Source organism: Myodes glareolus, chromosome 16 (assembly GCF_982192425.1).
Source record: "Myodes glareolus chromosome 16, mMyoGla1.1, whole genome shotgun sequence".
In the NCBI taxonomy this organism is placed as follows: domain Eukaryota; kingdom Metazoa; phylum Chordata; class Mammalia; order Rodentia; family Cricetidae; genus Myodes; species Myodes glareolus.
This window is the reverse complement of record NC_142041.1, coordinates 9,274,116-9,286,373: the sequence shown is the minus strand read 5'-3', so window position 1 is coordinate 9,286,373 and position 12,258 is coordinate 9,274,116.

Genomic DNA, 12,258 nt, shown 5'->3' with positions numbered 1-12,258 from the left:
ATAGGCACTGGAAAGTACACAAATAGAGAACTGCTTGATAAAATGTTGACATCACAAACACACCTCCGTGATCAGGGCTTGGTCACGACGGCTTGCAATGCCAGCTCTCCGAAGCCAGGGATAGTCATTCCCATCTCTATTATAGCAATAAAGGTTGACTATAAAAGTCGACAAGGGACTATAATGTAAGTAGAAACTGAGATAAGAGGAGACACACTAATGTAAGAAAGAGTCTGCTGGAGCTATGTGTGGTGACAAACACTTGTCATCTCAGTGCTGCAGAAGCGGAGGCAGGAGGATTGCAAGGGTTGGGTCTGCTTGGGCTATATAGTGAGACCTTGTCTCTAAAAAGGAGATGGGAAGAGAAGAAAGAAAGAAAAGAGAGAAGAAAAGACAGAGGCAAGATGGTGGGGGAGAACTGAGATGGGAGGAAAGAGATAGAAGAGAAGAAAGAGAGGAAAAGAGAGGAGGGAGGGAGGGAATCTTGTGATAAGAGGCTGCCTTGACAGGTCTTGTCCAGTTGCTGGCCCTGGAACCAAAGGAAAGTGCACAGGACAAAGAGTCCTCTGGAAAACGCACAGATCCTATCTCCAGAGATAGTGTCCTTTCTTCCAAGAAGATACTTCTCAATGGGGAAACACACATGGTAGATGTTCTGCCCTGCCAGGCAGGTTAACATAGGCCCACCCCAAGCCTCTGAGTCTGAAAGTCTGGAATACCTGGTGTTTTATAGTGATTTTCTCAGCTTTGAAACATTCCATTTTGGTGAGAAGCTAGTTACAACTCAGGAAGTTCTAACGGGAAGTGAAACACCCATCCTGCAGAGAAGCTCCTTAAACAAACAACTCGATAGTTTCAGAGGGTCCCTGAGATAGGTTTCTCCCTTCCCACTTCCTTAGACTTCCTTGGACTTCTCAGAGACACTTCAGGCAGGCACGATGTGCACAGAGATGGTCAGAATCCATCAAAGGTTCTTCCGCTCCTGCCTTTTCCTTATGAATGCCAATCCAGGCCTTCTTGTGGGTCTGGATCACTCCTGTTCTTTCACAAGCAAGTTTTGCACATTTTGCAAGGCCAAAAGTAAGTGTTCCTGCTCCTTATGTTTCTTGTTTAGTCTTCATCTCTGCTTCCTAATTTCCCGTTAATAATTCCTTCCCAGCTATTACCAGAGTGCATTCTAATTATCCTTTATGATACTTGCCCCATTGAGTGAGCTAAGATTTCCCTCTGTCAACATCAGCATTCTCTAGGTCTAAGATGCATAATGGATGGGTGGGTGGATGGATGGATGGATGGATGGATGGATGGATGGATGGATGGGCAGAGAGATGGATGGATGGATGGATGGATGGATGGATGGATGGATGGATGGATGGACAGACGTATGGATGAAAGGATGAGTGGATAGATGGATGGGTGGGTGGGTAGGTGGATGGATGCATGGGTGGGTGGGTGTGTGGGTAGAGGATGAATGCATGGATGCATGGGTGGACAGATGGATAGGTGGATGGATAAGTGGGGTGAATAGATGGATAGATGGGTGGGTGGGTAGATGTTAGATGGATGGATGGATGGATGGATGCATGGGTGGATGGATGGATAGGTGGATAGATGCATGGGTGGGTGGGTGGGTAGAGGATGAATGCATGGATGAATGCAAGGATGCATGGGTGGACGGATCGAGAGGTGGGGTGAATAGATGGATAGATGGTTGGGTGGGTAGATGTTTGATGGATGGATGGGTGGGTAGATGTTGGATGGGCAGACAGACAGATGAAGGATAGATGGGTGGATGGATATGAGTGGATATGGATATTGGAAAGTGCTTCATAAAACATAAACTGGTCCATTTTGATTCATTTTACATTATCATGTTCTACTGGCTGTCTGGAATGCGAGCTTTTCTTCTGTCCTGGGTCCTCTCCTTACCTTTACAGAAGATAACGAGGTCTTTGCCACTTCAATAGCATCTAGCATCGCCCTGCCTTCGCAATGTCAGTGTGTGTGGAATATGTCCTTTTCAGTATCATTGTTCTTCCTGACTAAGTTTCAGAGTCTAGAGTTCTGGTGCATGTGTGCCTTTTTTTACTTCAAAAAGTAAACATAGATAAATAATTTTATTAGAGTAAAATTATCAAATGCACCAAAATTTGTTCCCCAGAGAGCAATGCCATGAAGGTCAACTCACACTGCTCCTCTGTTTTTGCTTTTGTTTTTCTTTGGTTGGTTGGTTTTTTCTTTTCTTTCTTTCTTTCTTTCTTTCTTTCATTCATTCATTCCTTTATTTATTTATTTATTTATTTATTTAGGTGGGGGGTTCTGTTAAGCACCTATACACAGCTGCTCCAGGACCGCTAACAACATCCTCGGTGGAGAAAGAGGCTGGAATCACACTCCTAGGATACAACTCATTCCATATATTCTAAGATTGGCTACCTGGTAGAAACAAGTTCACATAAGGTCCAGGGACACATGACGGACACAGAGAAAAAAGTGAAAATGGCAGAAGGAATAGAAAACTAAACAAGATGAACAGAGATGACCCTAAGCATGGAAAGGCAATGTGGGGAAGTGTACTGATACCGCTGATAATGCATTTGGACTCTATGTCAGAAGAACCCCAAAGCTACAAAAAATGTTGCTGACCACAGAACTCAAATACGTGATTTGAGGCATCTCACTTGGCAAGGCCCTTCACTGAACCATCAGCCACGATTTCCACCAATATAGTTTGATCTTAATGTTACTCACAAGATCAACTTGCCCCAGAATGTTCCGATGTGATGTCTGTTATGGTCTCAATTTTTAAAATCCCTTTGGTAAACACACTAGAAAGCACAAATTAAAAACAATTCTATTTTCAAATTTGAGGGGTAGTCCATAAACATTTCATCTGGATTTTAAAAGTTAATAGGCCATAAAAGCGGAGAGTCTAAGGGACTTGTTCAGGATTAAACACGAAGTGGCAGATTCCGTAGACACTCGTGAGAGTGGGGCAGGGAGTTAGATAGAGCATGCCAGGCCAGCCTGGGCTACAGTGAGACTCCAGGAAAACAAAAAAATAAAAGAAGGAAGGGAGAGAGGAAAGAATGAAGGGGTAAGTAAAGATGGATGAGAACTAAATGAATTAGAGAACACTGGATAGTACCCTAGGCATGAGATATTTTTTTTCTTATAAGAGAAATAGATTTTTTTAAAAAAAGAAAAAAAACAGTTGGTAAAATTTGAATAAGTTCTATAAATTAGATATATATATATCAGTGTTGCATTTTAAAATTTGTGGTGGTTCTATAAGCAGGTATCTTAGGTTTTAAAAAGTCCACATTGAAGAGGGATTTGGGCTAGATGTGGTATAGGTACAAACATACATACATGTATGAAAGTGTCACAGGAATCGTTGAGACAGCTCAGCCGTTAAGAGCATTTGGCTGTTCTTCCAAAGGACCTGGGTTCAATTCCCAGCACCCACATGGAGGCTCACAACTATCTGTAAGGAGAGTTCAATGCCCACTTCTGCCCTCAACGGGCTCTGCATGTACATGATACACATATATACATGTAGGCAAAATGCCCATACATATAAAATAAAATTAAAATCTTTTAAAGTTGCCAAAAAATAAGTAAAAATTATATTTTAAGAAATCCCACATTGAGATATCCGAGATAAAAGAACATGAGCCATACTTATTGCAGCTAGCATCATGCAAGCCTTGGTAGGACTACGTTAAAAGAGTCTGCAGAGACAGCACGCTGAAGAGAAGGCACCCAGAAATCAAGCTGCATAGCGCCTGAGGTGCCGCTGAGACTTGCTCTCCTCCATGGGACATGAAGCACCACGTAAGCAGCTGCAGCCTTTAAATGTCCTTCGTGTTCATCTGAGGATGTCGAGAGCCTGGCAGCCCCCACTTCCTGCATCTGTGGTGAGAGCCAGGTGCCTCTCAAGTTCTGTGTGCGTGTGCGTGTGCGTGACCAGCAGTGCTTACACGTGAGAAGACCAAGGAACACAGGAAGCAGCTTCCTGAAGGTCGTGTAGCTGAATGGGAGGGAAATTGAACTGTCCTTTGATTCCAGTGTCCTCCTCCAGCGTTTCCGTGATAAGTGAGATGTGTCAAATCTCTAGTCGTACTTAATTAGTGCCTGTTCCTTGGAGTACTCAGTGGAGTTTGTCTTAATTACTTTACCCTCTCCCGAGAAGAGTCCCTGAAGACACAGAGGAACTGGATCCTCAGTCTCCGGGGTGAAAGTTTCCTTGCTCACTAACCCTTTTGCAAAGTTGTGTCAAATCACGTAGTCTGTAAGCTAAGCATCAGGTGTTTGGGAAGAGGAAAAGCAGAAGTAACATCGGGAAACATTCTTTCTTGTAACAAGAGATAACACTGTATAGTTTGGCTCCCTGAGTCATGGCTACAAGATTCAGTTAGAGCAACGGTTCTTAACTTTCCTAATTAAATGCTGCAACCATTTAATACGAGTCCTCATGGTGTGGTTACCCCCAACCATGAAATTATTTTCATTGTTACTTCACAGATGTAATTTTGCTACTGTTGTTAATTATAATGCAAATATCTGATATGCAAGGTATCTGATATGTGACCCCTGTAAAAATAAAAAAAAAAAAGTCATTCAATCCCCAGGTTGAGAAGCAGAGTTAAAAGTTTCAGGTGTAGCTCTGGTACAGGGTTGCTTGCTTGCTTGCTTAAGGCTTCGGGCTTAGTCCCCAGCACCACCCCAAAAGAAAGACCCATGTAGTTCTGAACACTTTCTCAGACTCTTTGGATTCTCTCCACAGGACACCACAGAACGAGATGTTGTTCGTTCGCTCCTAACGGTGGTTTACACATCTTAGATACGGACTTGGGCTTCTTCCCCAGGAACCATGCTCATATAACTAGTTAAAGATGCTGGATGCCATTCAAACAAGTCGCTCTTGCATCTCCTGTCGTGTTTAACTGTTTGCCGAGTGTGGCCTTCGGTGGTCTGCACGTGCTGAGGGTTAATGCTGAGTTGGAGGTCATTTTGCTGTGCCCCCTAACTCAAAGGAGAACAGGGCTCATTTTCTAGATATAAGTGCCACAGGCTAATGGCTTAAGTAATGGGATATATTTTTCCCACATTTTGCAGTCTGTAAGCCTGAAATCCAGATGCCTGTGGCATTCGAGTGCTGTAGGCCTCTCTCCATGGTACTTAGCTGCATACATCCTCCTTGTCTTCATCCGTTGCTCTTGTTTCTGAGTCCTAGTTTCTCCTCCTTATGAGGACACTGGTCACATGAGTTTAGGTTCTATCGTAATAGCCTCATTTTCATCGAATTACCAGTTTAAAGAACTTATCTCTAAATATAGTCACATTCGGGCAGCTCGAGGCCAGGACTACAACCGACGAGTTGGGGATGGAGGGTGCATAACTCAGCCCATAAACAGAGATACAGAGAGGAAATGAAGAAGCTACGCAAATGTGTCTTCAATTCTAGGAGGGAGCATTCCTTGGAGATTTGCTGCTCGCAGGCATCCCATCGATGCCTGATTCCCAGAACAGCCTGCATTCCTGGGAAGACGTCCGCTGCTGTCACAATCTGAACGAAGTTTCCGTAAACGCCTTCTGCGACTTGGCCCATCACCTACAGCTTCCCCACCCAGACAGCTCAGCATGGCCATTGATGGCATCCCTTTAGAACTTGGCACAACCGTCTTCCACGTAATTCAGGATATTTACGCGCTGTGTGCTGCCACCATTGCTGCAGTCAGCACTCAGCCAATGTGTCCGAGAAACTTGGAAAAATCCATCCTCTTAAGAGCTGCTGGGATCCTTGTATTTCATTTACTGCAAACACTGACGCTCGCCTTCGGGCTTCATGAAGAACACATTCCAAGAACACAGCAAAATGTCTGCCACAGTGAACACAGCTGACAAAATGCTCCCCGTGTGCCCACAAGGTGGGGTTAGGGGAAACTCTAAGGCAAAAGTAAAGCTCCGAGGCTTGCCCCCAGACCTTCCTGCCTCGTGTCTGACCTCCTTGAAAACCTGAGAGCTTCAACCTAAAGCTTGAATCAGCATGCAGAAAGTTCAGGCTTCTGTTTTGGTTTTCATGTGATGAGATACCAATTTAAAATACTCCAGGGCTGAGGGATGGCTCGGTGGGCAAGAGTCCCCATTGCATGAGCACTTCAGTCTCCCAGCACAGTCTCACACACCTGTAGTCCAAGTACCTGCTGGGGGAGGCACTCCATGGCATCTGGCCACCAGCATAGCACAAGAAGAGGGAGCTCCGGGTCCAGCAAGAGAGCTCGTCTTCAGAGAGTAGCAAGAAGAAAGAGAGTGGACACTTGATGTCCTTCTCTGGCCTCCACAGGTCCACACACAGAGGTGCTCACCTGCACACACAAACACACCCACATACACACATACACACACACACCACACAAGATAAATATTTATGTGTGTATACATCAATGTATACATGTATATGTATATGCATGCTTACAAATATTGTACTCTTTCCTCCACTGACCCATGCAAGCAGTAAAAATTTATTAGAAGACAAAATAAATCTTAATTAAAAAGCCAAAACATATTAAACAAATACACTTTTAACTGTTCACTGTCAAAACGACGTAAAGCCATCGAATCTATTATTTGTATTCTCACATCACATATAAGTTTTTGCTGGTTTCCAGACAAAAATAGGATATATCTCATGGTAAAAAGAGTCTTATGTCCAATGAGAATGTTGAGACCTATTATTTCATTGCACTGAATTCTTGTAGCTTTAGACTTTTGGCCACGAGGGGTTGTAATTTTAGACTATTGACTGTGGTAAAACACATGAGCACCAGGGGGCAGCATAGACCTGATCCTGCACTAGATCCTGACCAGGTCCAAACAGCACTGAAGACTTTGGTCACCAGAATCTAAACGTTCTTCTGGAATCCTTGCCCAGAAACCCCTGGTAGCAAATCCTTGCACATTGTCTTTCGATATAGTGCTAGATGGTAATTCCAAGTTTCTGGTCAAAGCCAATACCAGATACCAGACGTGGACAGAAGTACCACTTGCGACCGGATATGTACAGGTGCTGATTCAAGTTATGCGGGGGCAGGAGGTGGAAAGACGGAACTGTACAACCTGGGGCCTGGGAGACATAAGGACCCCAGTCTGGGTCAGGAGAGAGCAAAAGGCAGGTAAGCCTGAGGAAGAGCACAGGAGTGTGGGCTTACACTGTGCTCACCTGGCAGTTTTAACTTCCCTCTCCAACTCTTCCTGTTGAGATGAGAAGTCAGTAGAGATCTCTTTGTAACCCATTTGTAAAATAAAAAAAAAAAATACGGTGTCACATCAGAACTTAGCCAGAACTTCCTGTCCCTTTGTGGGACAGGAAGCCTCCCAGTTTATCTAGTATCCTGTGTGGCTTGTTCCGTCCAACTGCAAAGTAAATGGAGCAAAGGCAGCGAGGCTTGAGGCTAAGTTGGGGCAGCCGTGCTCAGAGCCTGGCTCCCCCTGTGGTTCCCACACACGGGCTTCCCATTCATTTTTGTGATTGATGCTCCCGGAGCGGCCTGGAAACTCTGTCTGTGAGCTAATTATTATGGGGACTGACCTGCGTCCGCTGGTCAGGAGTGAGCAGGCGAGGCTTAGGTGGGAGCTGGCTATTCACGAGAGGGCAGCCTTTGATGCGAACCAAGAAGAGAGTTTGGCCGAAACTCAACACCTCTCAGAAGTACAGATTAGTCAAAAGCAAGAAAGGAGACGGCATTGTGGGAGTCTTCAGGGAGGAGAAACAAAGATGCCTGTGTTTTGTATCGCTCAGCTGCCTCAAGAAAACGTCCATTTGTTTCTTTCCACCCCTTTCTACATTTTAAGTGGGATCTAGTGAATGTATCTTTTCAGAGCTCCCGATTCCACCATTTTCTCTACACCTCATGTTGCCATTTTAATGAAGCATCATCTTTCCCGAGAGTGTGGGAACAAAGCCTATTTGACGACCTCTCGGAGCAAATGCCGAGCTCTCCAAATATTTCCCTGAATTAAACCCTCTACCCCACAGTCGATTTCCTTTTTAAAATGCCAGTTTGCCAACTCCTGCAAACCAACAAACAGGGCGTCCCTTCACCCTCAAGTCAGAGGGCCCCTGTGGAGCCCCACACTCCATGGGAATTCCTGGGAAACAGCTCTCAGGAAGGGTTTCATCAGCGCTCAGGGCCCTGGATGCAGGGTAGCAGCCCGACTCCTCGCATCCTGCTGTCACAGAATGAGTGTGGACAAGAACATGGAATGGCCATGCCGATTAGCCCACCCAACCCCTCAGGGCACAGATGCAAACACAGGGTCCAATACAAAGAGGCAAACAAGTACCACATAGGATGCTGCAGGCAGACTGGGGAAGCTCTGGAGAAACCTCAGCATCAAGCAACGGCAATTGTGCAAAAGACGCATCCCTGGGCCCCGTATAAGTGAATTAGGTGGAAGTTTCTAGAGGCAGGAAACGGGAAAGCATAGTGGAAGAACATTGTACGTCATGGCTCCAAACATGCTAACTTCTTGAAAGAACTAGTTCCAAGAGAAAAGGCTCAGGGCTCAGTTTGAAGGCCATGTCTGCCCTTTGACAAATTAATGTCTCTGAAGTCAGTTCCCTCAACTGGCTCTGGGAACACGTGAATCCTGTGCTGTGTGTAGACACTCTTAGATTCTGGAACGTAGCATGATACACTTCGGTCAGCGACATACTTCCAGTCACCTGAAAGTGGGAAAGACAGAAGACTGCTAGATCTGTGTTCCGTAACCTCTACCTGTACACTGTGTGAGCTTGGATACATCATTGGTCACCCCCAAAATCATCACATAAAAGTGCAGGTGATAATCCCTCCTGCCAAAAGAGGCAATGGAAGTTAAATGTAACATCATCCACACTGAGAGAGCATCATGAAGTCAGGAAATGTCCCAACCACCCTAGGTCTTTGCAACAGGCAGAATCAAAGGCAGGGGATTAGTTTCATAGAGAAGAGAGCTCTAAGTGAGCAAACTGCACAGATATTAGCTGCTGCAGAAGCAAAGGAAGTGGTAGTCTTACAGAGCCCAGAATCCAAAGTCACTAGGAGCAGCTGGAGCCATTGTGAGGCAGGGTGGTTAACGCTGTGCTGTAGAATTAGCTGCTTCTGCATGGCGAGATGCCACATTAGACAGGTGGGAAGGTGAAAGGCCCTTTCTGTCCTTTACTCTGCTTTCTTGTCCCTTGCCAGGGATTCTTCTTGCCCAGAGGATGAAGAAGTCAGAGGATGCGGAAGCATGGTTCCTAGGGAAAAGCAGAGAAAGAGCAGACCACTGAGCAGAACCTTGTACACATGCTCGCTCGCGCTCTCTCTCTCTCTCTCTCTCTCTCTCTCTCTCTCTCTCTCTCATGCACTCACGCATGCATGCGTGCACACACACACACACACACACACACACACATTCTCAGCCACAGAGTAAGTGGTCTTTCAGAAACCTTCTCTGTAATTGTTAGCAGGCTATTGCAGCCCCAATGAGCTCGTTACAAGAGCGGGGGGAGGGGGGTGGCTGGGCTACCTAGATTGTTAAAGGCATTTGTATTACATATAGACAGCATTTCTCCAGGGGGTGGCCACCACACCGAAGAACAGTCTGAAATGATGAAGAATGGATTATTTCACAAGAAACTATGGTACACGAGGTCGGAGACTGGAAGGTACTTTGTGCACTTGCACGTGCTAAACAAAGGCTGCGTGTGTTTGCATTATCAAACAAATGCTGAGTGTGTTTGCATTATCAAACGGGGCATTTTCAGAAGAGTAACTGGCATGCACGCTTCCATTGTGCCGGTTGGTTTTTTGTCAACTTGACACAGACTGGGGTCATCCTGGAAGAGAGAACCTCAATTGAGAAAATGCCTCCATCACATTGCCTAGAGACAAGTCATCAATTCATGTTTACACAGACGAGCCCAGCGCACCGAGGGCAGGGCCACCCATGGACAGGTGGTCCTGGGCTGTGTAAATAAAGCAAGTTAGGCAAGCCAAGAAGAGCAAGCCAATAAGCAGCACTCCTTCATGGTGTCTGCTTCAACTTCTTCCTGCAGGCTCCTGCCTTGAGTTCCTGCCCTGACTTCCGTTCATGATGGGCTGTGAACTGTAGGCTGAAATAAACCCTTTCGCCCTTAGGTTTCTCTTGGTCAGTGTTCATCTCAGCAATAGAAAGCACATGAATACTATCAGGCACATTAAGAATGGTGTGTGTGTGTGTGTGTGTGTGTGTGTGTGTGTGTGTGTGTGTGTGTGTGTGTGGTGGGAACATGTACCTCCCAAGCACATGCCTCTGGAGGACAGAGGTTTATGTTAAGTATGCCCTTCTCTCTCCCTCTTGTTTTCTGAGAGAGCGTCTCTTCACTGAACCTGGATGGGGTTGTCATTTTTGGCTAGACTGGATGGGGTTGTCATTTTTGGCTCGACTGGGTGGCCAGGAACTACCTGAGCTCTGCACACCTTCCACACATGAGGCAAGTGCTGGAGTTACAGGCACGTATGGCCACGTCTTGCTTCTACCTGGTGCTAGGGATCTGAACTCAAGTCTCTATCTTACACAGCAAGCTCTGTGCCCACTGAGCCGTCTCCCTCTGGCCCAACCTCTTTTTTTCTACCTAGGTTTTCTATTTCATCATTTTCTCTTCAGGAATTCAGATAGAATGAAATTTGAATAAATGCTGTTAAATTTCTGAGTTCAGTGCTACTAAAAAGATGTTCAAGCCAACACGTGTAAAAACTGTCCAGCTGATACGATGGCAATGTTTGCCCAAACAAGTTGATGTTTTTCACAGACTTTGTCCTTATTTCTATCTCCATCCATGACAGTGATTAAACTCTTCCTTCATAATAGTATAACAACTATATACAATCAATAAGACATTTTATTAAAAGTCTATTATTTCACCAATTCCTTTGTGAACTTCATATGCATCATTATCACTTAATCTATTGTGTAAGAAAATCATTTTACCAATTGTAGCATTTGCTAAATTTCACAAGTTTCTGATAGCAAGTTCTGATAGCAAAAAAGAAAAAAATGTCATTGTTTGGGGGCAACATGTGTGCACAATAAGCTACATTTTTTATATCTGTGATGAAAAGCTATTTACTTCTGTAATTTTCACTTTTCCTATTTGCTTATTTTGTTTATTTTTCCAAACATTTATACTAAGCGTTGTGACACATCATTCTGAAACGGGTCCTTTTAATGTGAGTATTTGATTTTAAAGTATTTAAGGTTTCCCTCTAAGAGATACACTCTATCCTCGGGCACATTTTATTCTATGGTTTAATCGGGAGTATCCTGGACATGCCCGAACTGCTAATGTGCTCTGGGGTGTCATCAATCATACAGCAGCTGGCAGAGCTGATGAGCCAGGCACGGAGCCAGCGCCAGGCCCAAGCAAGGGGACAACCAGGGTGGCCTGAAAGGCAGAAGGTTTGCATCTGGAACAGAGCAGGGACTCGGCTGAGCTGGAGCAGCAGGAGCTGGCGGAGCACACCGGCGGGTCCTGGTCCTCTGCTTCTGCTCAGGGGGCCTCGTGGGGAACTCCCTCCAAGGAAGGAACAGGCCCCCAGATTTACAAAACAACGTTGGCCAAGGAAATAGATGCAGGCCAAGTCTGGATCCGAAAATTCCCAAGTGGGGAGCTTCTAGGAATCGAAAGTATTGGGGGATGCTCGTCTTCTAAGCTGGTCTTCTCATTGCTGTGGCCATACACCTAACGAGAAACATTTTACAGACAGGGTTTATTGGGGCAAGTTCCAGGGGCACGCTTTCCAGCACGTTCAGAAGGGCATGAACAGTTGGGCTTGCCGTGTTGCATCAGAAGGTCATCGGATACCAGAGGACAAACAGGAAGTGAAGCTGGGCTAGACAACCTCCCGACCTACCTCCTGCGACTCCCTTCCTCCTCACGATTCTACAAACTTTCCCAACAGCACCATCAGCCGGGACACATGCTCAAACACACAAGCTTGTGGGAGTCGTTTCGCATTCAAACCACAACATCCCTGGTTTTCTCTGGACCACACATAGAGCCGGCCTGGAGGAACAACCCACACACACACACCCAAGACCCCTGGCACATCTTGGCCTTGACAAATTGAACCCGTGAGCCTGTACCTGGACCAGGAGGCCAATTGTCTAAATGTTTTCAAAGTTCCTGAAATGCCAATTAAGGGACGGCTGTGAAGGGAGCAGGTCTGCAACAAGGAAGCCAGAAGC